The 16,136-nt window shown below is 36.2% G+C and overlaps 1 protein-coding gene across 2 annotated transcripts in view; it reads right to left on the bottom strand.

Moving 5' to 3' along the window:
• The window catches only part of sdt (stardust), a 128,354-nt gene that overhangs the window by 96,918 nt on the left and 15,300 nt on the right, over nt 1-16,136 (bottom strand). The gene's annotated exons all lie outside the window — the stretch shown is intronic.

Here is a 16,136-nt window from a genome sequence, read left to right as displayed (position 1 = left end):
TATGAATTCTTATCCGTCTTAAAGTTTAACATGCTTGTTTTATTTCTCATTTTAGCAAGAAATACTGCTTGTAAAATGTAGAAGCATATTAAAGCCTTTACATCGTCAGCGTATTAAAAATCTTAACGGTGGTGTATAAGACATGATTCCTCTATTTTAATTTTAGGTATATCTTAGCGGAAAAATCAAAAATTGATTCTGTTTTGCACACAGGGAAATATATTATGTAACTCCAAAGTCGTTATCAAAAGTATGTTTGTTCTAGAAGATGTAAAAAAAAAAGCTTTTGAAAAATTAGTTGAGACTTGATCCCCTTTTGATGACATGCAATTTGATAAGGGAAAGTGAACCCCGATACTCCTTATAAAACTTGATGAATCCTTTCGAACCTCTAACACGATATTCTCATTTTAAAAAGAACTTTTTTTCTGATAAATGCAAAGAAACATATATTTAAAAATTTAGGAACCTTGATCATTTCTTGAAGAAATGTATTTTAATATATCAATAATACCATAAAGAAAACAAAATACTATGAAGTTCCCTTTTCTATGAAACTTAATTATTCAACGTCCAGTCATCAAAAATCAATGCCAGGAAGGTGCATTTGCAGCCAAGGCATCTACACTTTCAATGAAATATTGGTAGCACATCAGTGTCACTGCAATTGAGGAAAAACGTCGTAGTTACCTGTATAGTGGTTCGTTCACACATCAATCACCATTCAATTTATTTCGATTACACTGCGCGGTCTGAAGCACTGCTGAACATTATTTACTCGGTGCACGTAGGTTTCGTATACAAACACAATCACCAATACCGTGATAATTTGTTCGAAAACAAAAACATAACACTTCTTACATTGGGCAGGAAAATAAAATCAGAAGCACATAAAAATTTCATAACACTTCGTTTCCTTTTGGGTGATTCTCGACTATGCACATGAAGACAATTTAATCACTAAGCTTCGCCCTGCTTTTGGCAACGTACTTTGATTTATTTTTCGATCTCACCACACACGTTCTCACTCGAATGAAAATCACGATTAATCATCAGTAAAATATTTCACTTCTATACGTAAATCACGCCCGGCCTATGAATGAAGCGAACCTTTATTTGCTATTTCTCCCTGTGATTGCGATGGTAATTTATTTCCAATGACTCGTTCGGTGATCGAGGCTAGTAGTGCTCAATGTGCATTGCGATGTGAGTCATTGAATTGCACTTTTCACGGCAATGTACTCGCGCTTCGCAATGAACTAGCGAACAAACGGTACGAATGATTGCACACTAGAGATCAAATTTTCACTTGTCGGTTGGCATTTTTCACAATTTTTCGCACTGATGCTTTTCCCCAAGTGGTCATATTTAGATTAAGTGACGTCGACAATTTTACAGAAATGGCCTGTTTTCTCTCGCGCACTCACTCACTGAAGATCATGCCGCTCCGTTGGATGTTGTGATGTTGCGAGGTCTTAGCCGAGGTTTCCGAGTATGTGTGTTAACTTTTCTTGCTGATGTTCCATCTTTGGGGGGTTATTTCTTGGCTAAGCATTCGACCGCTCCAACTACCACCTTTATCCAGCTTATACGCCTCAACAGGTACAGACGCAAAGTTGAAACATCGCAGACGAACGACGAGAAACGAAAAAAAAAAGAAGCTCGGATAGATAAAACGGATAAAACTAGTTACATTCTTATTGAGATCTCTTCGTCTCGCGACCTGTGTTCACGAGAAATTCCACACACGTACGCTGAGATGTGTGTAAAACATCTACCTATTCTGTTGTTATTCTTCTACATCAACTTTTATAAACTCTCTTTCACCTCACCTCACACAATCAACACTTGCACACAAGGGCACTGCGAGAGTTCCACGTAGATTTTAATTCGAATTCTTCACCCTAAAACGGTATCCAATGGAGCATTTTCCGAATCAACACACCGCTTACGCATTAGGTCAGTCTTTTCCTTTGAACTCTTTGAATTTCTCTAAATTTACCTCAACGGATGGACGATATATCCAGCTGATCCTTTCAAAGCAGCTAACAGGGTTTTGTTTTCACTGACCGACGACCGCGACGACGACGACGACGACGACGGAAGACGAACGCAAAAGCTTTCCACAAGAGCACAGTCTCCGGCAGCAAAACGCGGCCTCGATTCGTGTTCGCCAAACTTATCTTACTGACTGTTGCAGAGCCACATGTAGCACTCGCGTCGCACGTCCATCCCGTATACTTGCAAAGCAAGATTTGATTTGTAGGCCACCACATCCATTACTGTTTAAGCGTTTCGGTCGAAAACATGATACACTGGCTACTGTTGTTATCGTGGAATGGAAGAAGTATCGATATATATGTGATATATGTGATAAAATAGTTATTCTTTTTGACAGGGGTTATGTTTATTTATATCAATAGCACCGAAACTGAAGTGTTATCACGAGAACACTTGTTTGTTTAGCTTTTTTTTAATAGAAATTTTTTCTTAATTCAAACTGAATTCAACCGTAGACAGCATACAAAGTAGACTGTCAGCTTTGCCAGAATCCAAGCGACAGATACAGTAGTGCCACACTTGGGTGAAGGTGGAAGCAACGTATAGAAAAATCAGCAAGTACACAAACCTTTCTTCTGAGGTTGTAATCTTTACTATAAAATTCGTTCCAAGCATTTACCTTTGGGAGACAGATGACACAAATGTGCCTGACTCAAAGTGGTCGTATGAGAAAATGGAAGAGTTACAAGTCTTCTTGATATGTTACCTTCGATTCAACTTATGTTATGTTCAGACTGGGTATAACATGTTTGAGTCAGTTCACAATTTATGTAACGCGAAAAATGACATTTTAAACATGTTATGGGAGGGCATGTTATCAACATAACACATTTACATATACCCCCTTCCCAGGTACAATGCGTAACAATGAAATTTTTCGCAAGTAAGAGAAGGCCTAATTTGTGTATTTTTTTTTCTTCAAATTATTTTTTTTTTCTTCAACCTCATCTAACGTGGCTTTCTTAATGAAGGATACGATGGGGAAATGTAAACTTTCCATTAGGGACCCTAAAAAATGCGAAAAAACCCATATATTTTCATTATATCATACAATTTTACAGACTATAAATTAATTAAAAAATCGTTAAATACATAAAACTTTAAAAAACATAATCAAATCAGAAAAATTATACTTTAACTAATTATGTTTTTATTACTGCATGCGGGAAGTTAACGATTTACATAGTTGAAGATGCTTAACAACAAATATCAGATTTAAAGTGTTCATTTTATACGATTGATGAGAAGATAAAAGGAAAGAGTAGATAGTTCCGTTAGAGTACGGCAGTGTGAAATTGTATATAGAGAGTAGAATGCGAGCAAAGGTCAATTTTGAGGAAGGCACGAATCGGGTTAATCACCCCTTTACCAAACTCCCCTGTTGGGGAGGGATGGTGAGGGGTCGTTAAGCATCTTCAACTAAGTAAAATTATATTCATTCTGAGGCAGCTATCAGTATTGGCTTAAATAAGAGCGCTGCCCTCCCCCAGACCTAAAGCTAACCTCAGAGCATTTAAGAAATAAATACCGGAGCAATCTACTATTGCATTGCATGCAGGAATGGCAACATTCTTGCAGATTATCTAAAACTAAGCCCTGATTTCTTAATTTCATGCTTATTCACGGCTTATAATTGTGCTCCGTTTTTCATTCACTTTTTTTGCTACACGCAAACGGCTCATATAATGGTTAAATTACTGCATTCGTTGAAGGTAGGCTTTATTTTTGAAAACATTTGAAATTCTGTGATCTTCAGAATAATACATATTATAAGACTTTGAAAAACTTCCAGAACTTTATTGAAATCATATTGAAAATCCACGGATATCAACTAAGTAAGATCTATAATACTTATACGAAGATTCCCATACTTCTACAAAGATTCTTTAATTAGATTCCATGAAATCAAATAATGCTCCCAGATCTTCTTCCCAATCCAATCAACTTATCCCTTAGTCTCTATGAAGTTCCATAAATTTGTGGAAAGTTCTTCGAAATGCTAGAAAGTTTATTTGTTTATAGCTTACACAAACTACAGTTAAATTTTTACCAAGATTTCATAACTTTTAAATATTTCGTATGTCTGATTCACAGTTCCAGTTGACCAAGATCTCAGAACATCATGTTGAATTTCTACAATATTACCATCTGCAAAACTCCCAGATTTCAACGACGTTCTCAAAAATCCAGTCGAACTTCTGTCAAGTTTATTGAACTTCTAAATAATTCCTTACTTTTCAAAGAAGTTTTGCGATCTTTATAAATTTTATATTTAGTTCTCTCAACTTGTACAAAGATCACTGAAGTTTTACGAAGTTTAAAATATAATCGAGCCTCTCCGAGTTTATATTAGATTCCTTGCATTTCTACAATTTATCTTGAACATCTCCAAAGCCACTTAAACTTAAAGAAACTCAATGAAGGTAAAAAAATGCCAAAGCTTTATCGATCTTCTCCAAACATCTAAACATGTCTATATAGTTTGATGAAATGCTACTAAATAATTTTCATTTCACGAAGCTCACTGAATTTATATAAAATTCGTTAATCTTTACACTGAACTTCTATAAAATGTGTTGCACTTCTAGAATACCTCCAGAACACAGTTCCTGAATATCTAAAATGTATTCTGAGATGGTATGACATTTCTGAAGATTTATGAGGTTCCTTGAAGTTATAACTAAACTTTTAGAAAGTTTCCCATCAATCTACGAAGTTTCGTGGAATTAATTACTTTAGTCATATCTTCTACAAATTTTCATTGATTTCTAAGAAGGTCCTCGAACTTCAGTAAAAGCTCAGTTTAAAAAATCAGGAAGAGTATACATCTTTCGCCACCTATAATTTTCAAATGTAAAAGTGGAGACATTTTGTCGATCCCCCCATACTACCGATGGTTTATAGTGTATGTCTTGTTAGCTAGGGCCATCTTAAAACAACATCCTAGTTACGCCTATCACGGTCAGCATGTCACTTAGCGGAAGTTTCTCGTGTTACAGTTTAACCAGAAAAAGAAACACCATTAAGCAAAATTCATCGCAATTAAATATAATGGACATAAACTCAACTGATCCAATTGAGATTCTAACAAACGCTGCTTTACTATGTTTTTGAAAACCGAATCGTACAGCTTATAGACTTCAAGATCTTCCACAGCTTTTAGAAGCTCTAGTTGTGTGTCACAGATTTGGTAGTTTTATATAATAGGAGAGGTTTTACGGTTAAACGAAACTACGGATCATTTTTGGGCACTTATGAGCATGTTGTTTCTGAGGCATCAATCATCCACTGCAAGTCCATACAATCCTCGATTCCCCGAATAAAAATGATAATTTGCAGGTCATCAGCACACACCAAACATACTCCTAATGGAAGCAAATGGCCTATGGCGATGATTGCAAACATAAAGTTTATACCTTTCTTTAAGGTACTCCCCAACAAACAATTTAAGCTGCAGACTAGCTTATACAGGCAAAAATTAGATGTATAAGCCAATTTTTGACTGAATAATCTAATCTGCAGCCAAAGTTGTTTGTTGGGTCTCACTCCACAATCATGGATCAGCTAATAAAAATTAAGGTTTAGTCAGCCTAGCGTGTTAATCATCTGGAAGTTATTCATAATTGTGGTTTATACATAACTGTACAACTGGTATAATAGGATTACAAAACACCGAATTTACTAACACGAAACTGTTTGTTAACAAATTTTAAAATAATTAATAACAAGCTGATTACAATAGCCTACAAGGTTTTCGAAATTGAAGTCTCTCTTGAAACATTATCAAATGCTGGATTCATTTTACCTTTTATAGCCTGTTGCTATAGAAATAAAACGCGCCGAAACCGTCATAGAAATCGTCGCTATATGGCGTCAATTTCATAATTTTCCAAAGAAACAAGAAACATGTATGTGGAAAATTTTTGTAGGTCAGAATTTACTTTGTAATTCTCTTGGAACTTTTCATAGATTTTTTTTTCAAAATTTTCTCAAAAATTTACTAAAATCATCTTTAAATTTCTTCAAATAAGTTTCAGGATTTAGTTATCTTGCAGTTTTCTACATTCTATTCAAATAATACCTTGAATTCCTCATAATTCGATTCGTTTCGAATTCTTCTCGAAATCTCCATGAAACTGTAATCCTTGGTATACCTTTCAGTATTCTTTTGAAGTTTTCCTCAGAAGGCCGTTTGCATTTTCTTCAGAATTCCCTTTGAATTCTGAGAAAAAATCACTTCGAGTCCACAATATATCCTTCAGAACTCTCCTCAGAATCAGTTTGAAATTCAGTTCAGGAAGGGGAAGAAATATTTTTTTTCTCTAGATCTCATTTGTTTCATTTTGTTTTCTAAACCTCCTTCTCCATTAAAATGTTCGCTCTTCACAATGCAATGATCCTTTTAGCCCAAAAGTGGTGGTTTTATAACTCTAGAAATGGTAATGGTGGCATGAGAAACTGGTATGGAAAGTAGATGCCATACATAATACTACGATTCTATCTAAGATCACGAATGATTTCGCACACGTAGATGGAAAGTAGATTCACAGACAAACATACATAACAAATTGAATATTTCTCATTGTAAAACATCGTTGCTAAAATCTCGGCTAAAACATTACCGCCATATTTTGAGTACTCTGTGGTGGGTAGTACGCTGAACAGATAGCGGTAGTGTGTAAACGTCAAATGCAAGAAAATTTACTATGCGCGCCACAGGTGGCAGTACTACCAACTGAGATACTTTCAAATTGACCGTTAAATGATTGCTCGATGAACAACTTGTAAGTGTTATGTCTGTTTGTCTGTGGTAGATTTATGAAGATTTTTAAGATTTCCTATAAACTGATGAAGCTTAACTGTTTTTTCACCCACTTTAGGCCCTGTAAGATAAGGGCTTAGAAGTACAGACACAATTTACGAGCACACTGCTCAGTGAAGAATTTTGAAATAATGCGTTTTTCTTAACACGGTTTTATGAAATAACGCGATTTTTTTTCGACCATTTTTGAAATACCGCTGTATTTTTTACACGGTATGTATTTCCCTCGTGTAAAACAAAAATTTGAGTGTTTACATAATTAGTAATGTTTCACTGCATGAACAGTTTTTACAATCTGGTCGTCGGAAGGTTTTTTTTTTTTAATAATTTTGTAATTTTCATGTCAATCAAATTTTCCAACAAAATGTGTTTCTCCATCTCGTTAAGGATTTATAAGAAAATATTAATTCTGGAATCTGGAGCCCTCTCCTTAAAGTGTTTACGTGGTCTATAAACAGCCTTTACTTTCCTTAATGTGAGGATTCACGATCTCAAGCATTTCGTCCGTGACTTCTCAACAATCTTGAAGTGTGCGCTTTGTTCGTGGTTGTTTTTCCTAGTTAAACTAGTAGAATAAGTGTGCTTGAAGAAAATTGGGTGCGATCAGCAGAAGTACAGGATAAACATTTCAAAAGGTCTTATCTGCATTGATCTATTCTCTTCATCGACTTTCTCTTTCGTTATTAACTCAACTGCAAAACCTTTGCCTGTTGTATTTGACGTTTTGGACGCTACACGGTAAGAAAAAAGCACCCAACGGTCAGTTCACTTTTACTTACTTTTGACAAGTTTGTCTCCTTTTCTCCTTCTAATGTTGTCAAAAACGGAGGAGCAAAACCACCCAACAGGGATAGTAAAGTGTGGGAACTCAACGTGTAGTATAATCATGTTTACCTACTTTTGGGTACAACTGACTTACTAGTGGAAAATCCCATACGAATTGCACTCAAGTAAATGAAAACTACTTTGGCCAGCTTTACCTACTTTTAGGTTCCTGCACTATAGTGTCGAGATGAGTGAAAAGAACTTACTTTTGGGTATTTTTTTCTTACCGTGTGGATAAGAACCTCCTTTATCGAAATATGTAGTAAAAAAAGCGCAAAATCTCTTGCATAGCAGTGGTTATCAAAAGAGAAAGCCGATGAAAAGAATCGATCAAAGCATATAGGATCTTTTGAAATGTTCCTCGAGAAATAGTGTCTTTAGCAATGTTGCTTCAAATAAATTGTTCTACAGCTTTGTTGGGTTTTTTTGTTTTCCCCTTGATTTGTTTTCCGTCGATGTTGTTTTCCGTGCTGAGCACCAATGCTACCGACGCCAGGGAGGAAGCTCCCGCACCTGAACCCTAACCTATCAACCCATCAACTCATGAACCGGGACCAACGGCTTTACTTCCCTTCCGAAGGAAAACGTGATGAGAGATGTTATACCTCAGAAAATCCCGGCGGCGCCGACTGGGATTGAACCCAAGCCTGCTGGGGTGAGAGATAATCACGCTTACCACAACACCACCAGCGCACGCTATGTCTGAAGGCACTTTTTTTGCAACATCCATGTACCTCATATTTTTCTTCACAAGATGTTAGCATTGATCCTAACAATCAAATTTGTGATGGTTTTAAAATAGGGGAATTTACGTATTCTCGGCATCCTAAGCAGCGACCTTCTTTCTATAGCCTTTTTCTCTAAGGAACGCACACATATGCAGTATTGGTTTGTTTACAATCTTTGCTGCCAGCTGCTGTTTCAGTCGAAAGAATTGTCAAAGCTCCAATCTTCTCTAGTGAGAGCGAGTGTTGTCGGCAACCAGTTTTTCTTCGGCAACCGTTCCATTTGAACTGCATGTAAATCTGCTGTTCTATTATCGGCAACTCGAAATCAGCTACAATTTGTAGTGCGTGTGTTTCATTTCAAGAAAACCTTGCTAGATTGCTTTTTCTCAGTGGTAAAAATATAGTCAAATTGAAGCTGAAAGCATAAAGAATCGTTTGAATGCACTCAGCGAAGTGTTTTCGTAAGAAAATCCAGTGAAAATAGTGTTTCAATTTGGGTTGCCGAAAATAGTCTGGCATGCCGAAGCCGTCATTTCCTCTACTTCATCTTGGCTTTTTAGAGAAAAAGTGTTTTGAAGTATACAGGGTGCGTGACGAATTTTTGCAGTAAATTTCAAATAGTAATTTCTCATGCTTGTGCATCATGATTTAGATATATTTGGCAGTACTTGATAGCTTATACTGTTAGGTGTAAGATTTAAACAAACAATGTTGAGTAAACGTAAAGATGTCGAAACAAGAGAGCAATCTGTCAGCCGTTGTCGCTTTGTTGCGCGCCGGAGTATGCATGAAAGAAATAATTCGGTCGGTAAATGTGTCTGAAAGAACAGTGTATAATATTAAAAAAAGGCTTGGGAAAGTGATAAGACGGAGCACCTGCTCATACTGCTAATAAAGCACAGAAATGGCTTACGGAAAATATTTCGTAAATTTGGGAGGAAGAAATTTGGCCCCCAAGCAGTCCCGGTATCAATCCGTTGGATTATTTTGTATAGGGCGTCGTCCAACGGGATACCAATAGAACCCCTCACACCACACTTAAGTCGCTAAAAGCTAAAATCAAGGCAGTGATGACATCTATGGATCGAAACATTTTAAAACGTGCATACTGCAGTTTTCGGAAGCGTCTAACTACAGTCGTCGAAAGGGAAGGCAATTTTTTTGAATAAATTTACTTACAACTTCCATATGTTGCGAAAGAAAATAAATTGTACAAAATTCATTGCTAGAATAACTAACTGGTGTATTTTTTCTCAAATATGCCATTTACTGATAATGGTTCAAAATGGGACTAAAGTTGTCAAAATACTGGAAAAGTAAGATTCCCTTTTCGGTACCGTAAGATATAGTAGCTTTGTCATGATAATGTTTAAATTAATAAAATAATTAAACAATTCTGTAGTCTCTAAATTTACTTTTATTCAGCCATTCCATTGTAAAACGATATAGTGGTTCTCAGAATTTGGTAAAAATTGTAATTTTATTCCTTATCGCAAAATATTCAACGTTAGAGTAGTCCAAAAAAATCGTTTATTTTTTATTTTATTTTTTAAATGCCTCTTTTTTAAATTTATAACTTTCAAACTATTGGGCTGATTTCAAAGATCAAAATATTAAATGAAAGGTAATTAAAAATTCGTGTTAATAATGTTATTAAAGAACAGGGATTTTATATTGAAAAACATTGATTGTATTCGTTCATTATAGTTTTCATGGTTTGTAGATAGAGGTTTCAATATGTTTTTATATTTTTTTCTTAAAAGATTAGGCTTTTTCACACAACATATAAAAAAATCAGCGATGTGTTGTTTTTCGTTAGCTGATGATCAAAAGTTCATCCTTGAAAAACTGCACGTTTATCAGGCAATGGCATTTATCAAGCACCTACAATGGCGACAAGCAAAAAAATGCGTAGCCGAGTCGGCAGCCACCCAATTGCGTAGTCTTTCCTCATAGCTGATTTGAGGCAAGGCTGGATTGTTTGACAGCTGGTATATCTCATACGCTTACAGACGCTAAAAAATGGCGTATGAGTATACGCCATTTTTTAGCGTCTGTAATATAATAAAAGTATAGTGTACAGTTTTGTACCATATAAAGTTATAACTGTTACACACTGAACCTATTAGCACTCAGATTAAGAACTTTCTTAAAGCTGAGTAAATCTTCGTGAGCAACCTTAGAATTTTTCCCCGACTGTTTCAGATTTAAACCCATTGGTCTTCCTGCGACGTTTATTAAAAAATAACCTCGGCTAGTTTTTTGCCTGTTTTTGGCGACAAATTGGTTTTCACTACATGCATGACGTTTCCTAGGAGAAAGCTGCGTCAGACATAATTTGCAAATTTTTATGAATTTCTTTCTTTTTACTGCAGTGTCTTTTTTTCTAACAAATATCTACAAACCCGCACATCTTTGACTGTCGAGTTTGGTTTGAACTTCTTGAAGATGCTATTTCGAATAACAGACTGAAAGTGGTAGTTTTTATACGATAGGTGAGGAGGAGATGAAAGTATAGAATTGATAGTTCCGTTTAGATTACGGCAGTGTGAAAAAATTGCATATAGAAAGTAGATAGCGAGCTAGGACAACTGGGACTAGGAAGGAACAAATCGGTTTTATCATCTCTCTTTACCGAACTCCCCCTTTGGAGAGGGATGGTGAGGGGTGTATGTCCCCCCACCACCACTGGCAAAAAGAGATGATCGCCGACCGCTCAAGTACCAACGATGTGTTTGAAACAGTTCTACCGATTTTAACCGCACTGAAGTCGGTAGAGTTTTCCTGCAGTTTATAGAGCTTCTCTGAAGATCGAAGCACATCTTTAAAGTTTTAATAATTTTCCTGAAGTTTGTAGAACTTCCCTCAAGTTCAATGAACTTATCTGAAAGTTGTTGAATTTCCCTGCTTTATTGGAGGAGCCGTCTCTGAGGTTGGCTTTTTTTCCTGAAATTCTCAGATATTTCTTAAAGTATTGAACCCAGGCCTGCTGGGGTGAGAGGTAATCACGCTTACCACTACACCACCGGCGCCGTTTACGGGTAAGAGTAACTAACCTCATGTGAGTTTCATTCCTGTATTATCGGCATTATCGGTTAAACGATTTTCAAAAAATATCGTGATGGTTGCCAGAATTTATTTTCGATCTCGCCGTTGAGTCAAACATATCTATTTATTTTTAAAAATCCAAGCATATTTTCCGCCCCTCAGGATGATTTAGTGGTAAATACCACCTTTGCCAGCTGCTGAGTAAAAGACACAAAACTTTCGGATACCTGCTATCTCCTTTATTGAACTCCGGTAAAAATCTTTCAACGATCGTCGCTACTAAAGTGACTTAATTTTTTTACAGAGTCGCTTTTCGAAGCACGACAAGCGAGCTCTCTATTTTATCATGAGATTTTTTTAATTTTTCCAGATTTTCTACACGATACATCCATAAAAAACACTCGAAATAGGACGAAAATGCCAACTATAATTACGTGGCTGTCTCGGACTGTCCTGCTCGCTTCTTTCTCTTTTACTATTATGAGGGAAGCGAAATTATGCAAGATATTGTGCTACGAACAAATATTAATTGATTTATCACAAAGTCGACAAAATCAATATGGATCTTACTTGGGAGTCAAAGAAACTTCTTTAATGCCATTTGGATTAATGCAATCAACTTTTGAACCTTATTTGACTGCATTTGTTCAATTCGTAATAGTTGTATGGTCAATAGTCCATATACGCCTACGCTTTGTAAACTTCAAAACACTTGTTTTCAAAAAACCCAAGATGAAATATTTTAAAACCATCACAGATTTGATTAGCCCGCGCCGGTGGTGTAGTGGTAAGCGTGACTGCTTTCTAACACCCCGATGGGTCTGGGTTCAATCCCAGTCGAGGTCGGTGGGATTTTTCTGAGGCATAAAAATCTCTGGTCACGTCTTTCTTCGGAAGGGAAGTAAAGCCGTTGGTCCCGGCCCATGTGTGTTGAATGGGTGCGATATCCTAGGCAGGTGTGGAAGCTGCCTTCCTGCACATTCGATTGCCGTCAATGGATGGCAATCGATGTCCGTCGGTGATTGGCACTAGATTGCGGAACAGAGACCGACATTAAATAAAGGAAAGAAAAAAGAAAAAAACAGATTTGATTGTTAGGATCAATACTAACATCCTGCGAAGAAAAATCTGAGGTACATGATTGTTGCAAAAAAAAAGTGCCTTCAGACGTAGCGTGCAGCGCCGCTCTTTGTTGGACATTGTACCGGTCTATCTAACTATCAAATAACTAATCACTCAAAACTTCAACAAATGGAAAAAATTTCCCCAATAAAATATTTACTTACTCCTAATGGCTTAGGGGCAAACAACTGTTTCTTTTCATAGCTCATACGGTCCGATTGCTATGCTCTCGAGCATGAAGAAATTGGTGGTGAAAATGATCCTTCGGGGACTCGTTCACTGGGTTGAATCAGATAATTTGCTATCAAATACGCAACTTGGGTTTCGTACGAGCAAAGGAACAAATGATTGTATAGCGCTGCTTTTAATAGGTAAGGTATTCAACTGACCTTCACGCACAATAATCAACTGGATTCAGTATTCTTGGACATTAAGGGCAAATAAACTTCCAGAATTAGTTAAATTCACCAAGTCATGTCTCAATCCTCTTCTTTATAACTTGTATGTCTGAGATATCGAATATGGTTTGGAAAAAAATGAGCGATATGACTACTTGCCAATATGGTGGGGTTTTTGTAAAAGGTCCACAGGCCGTAGACTTGCATGAACCATTGCAAAGTTCCCTAGATAATCTGTCTTCTTAGGCTAGGAATCTAGAGATTTAATTCTCACCACAGAAACTTGAAGTGCTTACTCGAAGTGCCCAACTGCCGCATAATATTTGGGTAGAAACATTACCCGTGTTTCAAATACCTTGATTCAACGTGCACTTGGAATACCCATATTTCGTATTTGAAGCAAGCATGTTAACAAAGGATCATCTGTCTTCGATTAATTTGCGGCACAAGGTGGAGAGAGATTTCATAACGCTGTATAAAATAACAATTTTTTTTCTGTTGTAGAGTAAGGCAATTTCATATTTCTCCTGGAAAATAAAAGTCACTTAATAAAAATGGTACGAATTGAACATTAGTGTCTACATGCTCTAAATTGATTGATTTTAGTAGAATAAACAACCAATATACCTCATTATTATTGTTTTTCTTTTTAATTCTACTACTATTGTATCACTTGCACTATTCACTATCACTATTCACTATCACTATTCATTTTCACTATTTATTTTCACTATCACTTGAAGAAAAACTATAAAAGATACGTATTTCTTTTACTACTTGCAAACTTCTTCAGTGTCCATATAGATTACCATTTAGTACGTCAGAGTACCCTGTCGAGTAAACAAAGCGATTTCTACAAATGAAATCTTGGACGGTCCTTACATTCAATTATTCCTAATGTTTCTTTGAGAGCGTTCCATAAAAATATTACCCACGGTGTGGAAAATTGCATGAAAAATCAGTATAAAGAACATTGTCAGGGTAATGAAAATGTTTCTAATGATTTGCCCCAGATACCACTCTGAAATTTTCACCAGTGATAAATAAGAAATATTGCAAACTGAAAACAGTCATTAGAAACAATTTAATTTTTCCTCCACCGTGAAAATTTTTGAGGAAAATATTTTTTTCTGATTAGAGATAAGAGGAGCATAGTGGGTGGGGCATAATGAGCATACCAAACTTTAGTCCCAACTCTCTAATTGTTCGTAACAAATGAATCGGTAGTAGGTTCAATATCACCATTGCAATGATTAATAACCCATTAATTTATTTCGAACCATAAGAAATTCAAGACTACAGCACAGGAAGCCCACTATGCCTCACCTGTTTACTTTGCCCCTCTTTCTGCGGACATGAATGCATCGCGGAGATGTAAAATGTCCTTAATAAACAAACAAACAAACAAACCCTCTTTCTCCTATGCTTTTTATTGTTGGATTGCTGATATAAATTCCTTGTTATTCCACAACCCAACATTCTTTCAACGATGCAATGAATTTTCAAATTACAGGATGTCTGGTAAAATCTGAAAACTTCAACACAAATTTTCCGGGATTACGTCTTTCGGCAAAATGTTGGGGATGCAATTAACAAAAAAATTAAATCAATCACATTACGAAAAGTGATCAGGTTATGGCCTCTGTCAATAACGGATGGATTTTAATTCTAAACAACTCCGATTGGTAGTTTTTCTACGAATATGTTAAAATGAAAACTTTATTAATTTTCAATAGCTCACTATTGAAAGTTACATAAATGTCCAACTGTTGCAATGATCAAAACTATCACCGATTGCCTGCAAAAAGCGCTTTTCCTAACACATATTTCGAAATCGAATTCCATCATTGTTCACCAATACACAACGAAAGGCTGCCCGCAAGCAGCGAGCTGCAGCACACATGAGCATCCATTCACCAAAGAAGGAGGAAGAAGCTGCTGATCGAATTCAGCAGTGTTCGAAATCAAAAACTCAAATCTCATGTGTGAATTTATTCGCCTATGAGTTTTGTCTTGCAAAAATCATCGATGAGTTTTCAGGTTTAAAAATTCATTGCTTTTTATTTTGGCATTAATCATTGTTATTTCTGTTGATTTTTCATCTGTGGATGGAAACTTAACACAACATGCATAAGCATACTATCAATTGTCGTTTGATCGGCTTTTATGAGTTTTAAGTTGAAATGTTTTTTTTTTTGCGTTTTGAGTATGAGTGCGTGAAAATGCATGAGAATCTCAAGGGTGAGATTTGTTTGCCAGATTCGTACTCGTACTACTTTCAGGGAAGTTGAATGCATGAGATTTGAGAATGATTTTTCGAACACTGGAATCCAGTAGCTCTTCGTGAGTCGCTGTGGGCCATTTCTGCCAGCCACATCAGCCCCGAAGCTCTTTGGTAATGAACCCAGTCAAAAGCGTTACAGTATTGAAGTTGTACATAAAATTCTCGCGATGACCGAATACCACATGACCTTGTCAATTAACCAGAAACACTTCGAATTATGGTAAAGTTTTCTCTAAGAGGCTAGAAAAAAGCAAAACAATCTTGAATTTATATGATTGATCGCAAATATCTCACGATTGGAGAACTTTTGCACTCTATCCAATCGATTTTTGCTTTTTTTTTATTATCAATTGAATAAACCAAAAATTTCGTGCCTTTTGTACACGGGAATGTGTAATTTTTTCATCAGAAAACGAAACGTTTCCGTGATGGGAAAAAGTGATTTCCCTAATACAGTCGCCGAATATTGATACTGAGCACGGTGTCTTGGATACAACCTCTTACTTTTTTATCATATAGTCCATATGATATATTCAGCTGCAGGTGTGGCCAATATCATCCTGTTATGTTATGTTATGTAATGAGATGAAATTATGCAATTCCGAAGGATTTCAGCTCGCTTTGGGTCATTATTTGTCTCGAGACACGTACTCACGGATCTTATTCCAACCATATCTCCGAAACCAGTGGACGGATCCCACGAATATTCTATTAAATTCTTTGGAGGTTTTGTACTTTTTGTACATTTGTAACTATGTTATTGACAGTATTTTTTCAACTTAATTTCCCTGTTTTGTTCATTTCTCCGGAGCCAAACATCCGATCGAGTTTAAATTTTATAAGGGTCC

The sequence above is a fragment of the Ochlerotatus camptorhynchus genome, unplaced genomic scaffold, assembly GCF_037179485.1.
Source record: "Ochlerotatus camptorhynchus isolate MF236.1 unplaced genomic scaffold, CSIRO-AGI_Acam_v1.1 ptg000375l, whole genome shotgun sequence".
In the NCBI taxonomy this organism is placed as follows: Eukaryota; Metazoa; Arthropoda; class Insecta; order Diptera; family Culicidae; genus Ochlerotatus; species Ochlerotatus camptorhynchus.
This window is presented reverse-complemented; position numbering and strand designations above follow the sequence as displayed.